Source organism: Rhipicephalus sanguineus, chromosome 1 (assembly GCF_013339695.2).
Source record: "Rhipicephalus sanguineus isolate Rsan-2018 chromosome 1, BIME_Rsan_1.4, whole genome shotgun sequence".
NCBI classification, from domain to species: Eukaryota; Metazoa; Arthropoda; class Arachnida; order Ixodida; family Ixodidae; genus Rhipicephalus; species Rhipicephalus sanguineus.
The window spans coordinates 69,629,458-69,635,269 of NC_051176.1; the positions used below are offsets into that span (position 1 = coordinate 69,629,458).

The following is a 5,812-nucleotide window of genomic DNA, read 5'->3' on the forward strand; positions in this document are numbered from 1 at the left end:
GCAATTTTGTCCGTGGCACATAACAATTCTCCATGTTAACTCTCGCATGGAGGTTACGCAATCGTAACGTCGAAATGTTACTCAATGTTGGTTCAAAGCGCGATGGCCTACTCCATTTATGTGTGAAGTACTCATGTTAAAACGTAAAGAAACCATGCTTACGACTTTTCAACACCGAAGAACGGTGTTGAAGCGGTTAAAGAAGCCGATGAGACATTCCAGTCTCGCTTCCTTTAAACTCACGTGACATTGCCGCTCCGTGAAAAAGAGCATCGTCTCGATGCTAAAAAAAAACACTTGAAACAAAGCAAGAAAGTGCAACCGAATCGACAAAATGGATCAAAATGCAACTAGTATGCAACAAGATCTAGGAGCTGACAATGTCTCTTAGTCCGCTAACGTTCAAAGAACTTCTTGAGGCGTACGGCGTGGACCATTTGAGATCGCGCGTCGCCGTTGGGATTGTGTGGCTCCATCGGGGACAATTTCGTAGACTAGTGGCCCGAGTCGTCGGGTTATCTTGTAGGGTCCGTAATACTGGCGCAGGAGCTTCTCCCTCAGCCCCCGGCGGCGAATCAGTGTACACACCATAACGCGATCACCGGGTGCGTACTCTAGGTGTCGTCGTCGTAGGTTGTAGAGTCGGGCGTCAGTGTGCTGCTTTGACGCGCGTTCGAGCGAGCTGGCGGACTTCCTCGGCGCGTTGAAGGAAGCCGGCGACGTCAGCATGGATACTCTCGTGGTCGACGTGCGGCACCATCGCATCCAGTATGGTCGCTACTGGGCTGCCGAAGACAGGCTCGAAAGGTGTCACCTTTGATTTCTCCTGTGGTGCGGTTTTGTACGCGAACGTAACGTACAGGAGAATTTCGTCCGAAGTCTTGCGCTTGACGTCGACGTACATAGCGAGCATGTCGACGAGGGTCTTCTTCAAACGCTCCGTGAGGCCGTTTGTCTGCGGGTGGTCGGCTGTGGTTCGCCGATGCATAGTGTGGTTCAAGCGTAGGATCTGCTGCGTGAGGTCTGCATTGAATATCGTACCTCTGTCGGTGATAAGGACCTCGGGTGCGCCATGACGGAGCACAATGTTCGCGAAGAAGCTAGCGACCTCGGCTGCATTGCCGGACGGTAATGGCGTTGCCTCGGCGTAGCGTGTCAGGTAGTTTGTTGCTACCGCTATCCACTTGTTCCCGTAGGTCGACGTTGGAAAGTTGCCAAGCAGATCCATCCCTATTTTCTGAAATGCTCCAATGGTTCGAATGGTTGCAGGAGGCCGGCGGCCTAGTAGGCGGTGTTTTCCGACGTTGGCAATCTCGGCATCCCTTCACGTAGCCCGCGATATCCACGCTCACGCCAGGCCAATATTATTTTTCTTGGATTTGTCGCATAGTTCGAGTGAACTCCAGATGCCCTGCAGTCGGCTCGTCGTGATATGCCTCTAAAATCTCTTGCCCTAGATTGACTGGCACCACGAGCAGCTATGCGGTTTTGTGAGGCTGTTACAATTGTCTTCGTCCATGCAGCAACGAAGACAAGTGCACTTGCCGAACGTTGGCTCCAGCGACATTCCCTGTCCAAGAATATTTCCACGTCATAAAGTCGGAGCTGTAATTTTCTTGACGTCTGCTAGTGAAAACTGTCTCCTGCATGCAGTAGTCTGTGTTCAGTGCTGCTGTTTGTACGTATAGTTGCAGCCCTTCTTCCCTAGTAAGAAAAAAAAAATGTTGAACAGGCTTTTAACATTGTGAAAGAGGCAGAGGTGGGGCAACAATTGCACATGAGCACATTTGAGCTGGTTTGAAATCTGCAAATGCACATGGATATACTAAGGCACACCCTTGCAATCTAATAATATCGCATGAGCGTCAACCACAGCATACGGTAGTTTCTAATATGGGCCACAATCAGCGAAATCAGCGACGCGACGCCCTTATGAAAATGTGAGATGAGTTCAAAAAGAAAGTCTAATGACTTCTGACATTTCAGTCATTTGACGCTCTAATGTGTCCCTTCAGAATTTTGTAATGTATTTGAAATGCCATTCAAAAACATATTGGCCGATCATTCTGATGCGTATTAACATGTGATAGTCTGATGCGGATTAACATGTGATAGTCTGATGCGTATTAACATGTGATAGTCTAGTGAGCATGAAACGACCGTTGACATCAACACTCATTTGATTCTCTAATGTATTTCTTCAGAATTGTTTTAATGTACTCATAATGTCATTCAAAAACATATTGGCCACCGTCATTCTAATGTGTCCTTATGAGTGACTTCTTGTGAGTATGAAACATCCTGTTTGCAATGACCCTCGGCCAAGCTTGTGCTTCGTGGCCAATAACATTCATAACATTCCTGAAACAGAACTATTACAGTGCATGATAAGATTGATGATATGTCCGGATGATAGTACGGAATCACATATTAGTTGTGCCTGACAATGTGTTTGCTGGTTGATACACATGCAGCCAAGCATCATACGAAAGTGCATGTATGCACCTTCTACAACACTTGTGCTGTACAAAGACATTTCTCAACAAAAGAAAATGGATAAAAACATTTATTGACTGGGAAACATGCAGAGGTTAAATGAAAGAAAAATATGGTGTACACCTGTCATATCTTCGTTTCATTTAATCTGTCTACTTAACATTGATGACAGATTGCTTTTGATGCGCAGGGTCCTTGTAGGGAATCCATGTATGGTGTATCCATGCATGTGTATCCTGCACGAAAGATCGCAGTAAATATATAAGAGTTGCAAAGAAAACTTTATCCAACACATCGTGCACCTTAGAACACTTAGATGTACTGCCAAGGCCCCGTGCAGATAGTTGACAAAAAAACACTTTTGTGAAGTTAGTCAAAACTGCATCTTATATAGCATTTCCAATCGAAACTTTCAGCAAATCCTGTTAGAAAACAGGAAAACAACACAGAAGGTCAAGTCCAGCATCAAGTATACATTAATGGAGTTACATCTAGGGTCTTGTTTCTTTGATCTTAGAATTCCCTCAAAAAAGGTGCAATAGGTTCATGAGCAGGCGCAACATGTCCAAGCTTTTTGTAAAGATTGAAACAAATGCCTACCATAAAATATAAACTCGACCAGGCTCACAGGTAGAACGCTCCCATCTTCTTCTGCAAGCTGTCGTCTGCTTCAGTTCCACGAACAGGTGAGATCACCGGGTACATATGTAAAGGATACCAGAAAACATTCATGAGTTGGCGCACCACACAGACCTTACAGCTCACACACAATATATACAGTGTATTCAGGCAAGTCTATGTTTATATACCAGCAAGGGCCTTGAATGATGGACTCAGATTGCGCTATAAGAACAGGTATAACCTGAGCAACGGCTCATGGCAGACAACTGTAATGGTGCCATTGCAAGCCGAACTTTCAGAAACTTATGTACTTAGTAAACACTATGTGGTTGGAGAACGCAGATTACCATATAGGTCATTTAAATGACGAAAATTACATCAGCTTTGCTACACAATATAAAATGCATAAATTGATAAAATAAGAGTATGTGTGGCCCATGTGCACACTCCATAATGCCGAGCTTTACATATTGTATTATATGATGAATTTGAGCCGTTTAGGAAAGTAATTCTAGTCGTGTTAAAGCCAATCAATGCCTGGAATATCAGTTTGAATTTGTAGTGCTGCAAGCCATAAAAAAAAAACCGTTAAGCACTTTAGTCAGCCTTCTGTAAACTTCTGCACACATAGTTACATATGAGAATTTAGATTTGTTTCCCCTAATATTTACTTCATAAAATTAAAGTAGCACTCTCACAATGAATGCTACATCTTAGTCGCACAACCTGCAAATAAGAGCGCTTTTTCAGTTTCATGCTGCCTTAAGAAAAGCTCACAAAAGAAACATGAACTTTAGATAAGCACATAATTGAGGTGTGCTTTTGCCACCCCAGCACAGTGGATAAAAAGCTCTTGGAACAGTGCTGCTTAACCATTACAACAACTTCTGTTAATATAAACCAGTATGCTTCAGGAAACAATATAACGACGGGAAAAATATTTCACATCATTTTTCTCAAACACAAATATTTCAACAAAAGGCACCTTGCCAAACGCAACTAACTGGCATATTTGTCTAGAATTGATAATTATAAACATGTTGTGCTACTTCAAATTAATGTACACATGGTGTTAGTACCAGAATATAACGTAATTCACTGACTTGTATTATCTTCAAGCGGGTTCACCCAACGCAAGTTCGTTTCTCGTAGCAACGACCTTGCACAGTCAGATTAAAATCCTAACCATAGTGCAACTAACTTCTAACAAAAACAAGCGCGGTGCAGTAGTCGCGGAGAAAGCCACAAACACACGCCACTGCAGAGCACCGCAGCGTGTTTTTATATCTTCCTCCCCGCGTACTACATGCCAATTATTACTGGGTTTCCTGAAGAGTTACTTCATTTGTACCTGCATCATGAGAAGGCTAGGCGATGAACGTTATGTTTAAAGCAGTTCTATTTCCGAAGTGATAAGCCATCGTACAAGTAGCTTCAGGCGATGATCTCGTGCAGTATACAGCTGTAGTCGATTTCAATAACTTTCGACGACGCTAAGAAGTTTATTTACAGAATCACAACTGGGCTACAAAAAATCTTGCAAATTATTCTTCCTTCGGTTTGCGATCGCTTCTGAGCGGCGGAATCCAAGAACGGGCCACTTTCTCCTCTCGGTCGCGGCCCCGTCAAGTCTAGGGGAAAGGGCCATGCTCTCAAGTACTGCAGTCCTCCCCTCCCCCCCCACCCTCCGGTCCCTTACGCCCAAAAGGAAAACGCGAGTGCGGCCCTCCCTGCGACACATACATCGCGCAGACGTCCCCAAGGTCACCCAGCCCCCGGGTAGAGAAGCGGCAGCGGCGCTTTTGTGTGCCCCCTCCACCCTCCCACGCCAGCAAGCGGGAAGCGGGTGGGCCGAGCGACAGGCATTCTTGGAATAATGGAACACCAGTCAAGGAATAAGAGCGCCATGACAAGAAACGCTTGCGTTACAGAAGCGAGCGGAGTATCGCGCAAAGCAACGCGCCTTCATCCACCCGTTGCAGTTGTAGGTAGTGAACGCACATGGTGAATGCTTCATACAACCGTATAAAGTGCACAGAAAGCATTGAGCATAGCGTAAAACATACCTGTCTATCATCCTTCCTCTGGCCATCATCCCCGCAGAGTGAACACACCGCCCAGACGATCACACTCGGTTCCTGCGTAAAAGACGTCATGTAATGAAGTAACCTAGCTGTGTAATTCAGAAATATTCTAGAACTTACCAAAATCAGGCATCCACTGTGCACTCTTCAGCTTTACAGTCCACAATGTACCGTACACTCCACTCGGCGACAGTCTTGTCAAAAGGCTGCTGTACGTCCGCACTCGCCGTCAGTCACGAGACTAGGACCTAGATCGTCTTGGAAGGTACACTTGATATTGAATCACGTAACCAACGTGCATAAACGATAAACGTGGTAACGAAGCATTGTAGAACACAGCATGGCACACACACAAACCGCGCGCACCCGTCAAACAACTAAAGCGCCCCCAAGGACAACTTTTCTTGGCAATGAAGGGAAGGCTACGGGGGCGGAGCTACTGCACATGTACTGCTCCGAGAAATAGTCCGGTTCGGCGCGCGTTTCGAATTTAGTTTTGGTTTGTGAACCTTCCGTACCTCATGTGACGGCCATTTCATTGTTCGAGCGGCCGTCTCAGGCTTATACAGCCATTTGCTAGTGAAATTCGTCAGAAGCTCCCTCGGCGAGTC

At 45.4% G+C, this 5,812-nt stretch overlaps 1 long non-coding RNA gene across 1 annotated transcript; it reads right to left on the reverse strand.

The window, feature by feature from the left end:
- Positions 1–2,548: 2,548 nt before the first annotated feature.
- On the reverse strand, positions 2,549–5,582 carry LOC125758052 (uncharacterized). Its single transcript, XR_007415776.1, has 4 exons — positions 5,322–5,582; positions 5,184–5,255; positions 3,097–3,161; positions 2,549–2,732 (listed from the first exon to the last, which is right to left on the reverse strand). It is a non-coding gene; the product is annotated as an uncharacterized LOC125758052 (long non-coding RNA).
- Between the last annotated feature and the right edge of the window lie 230 nt (positions 5,583–5,812).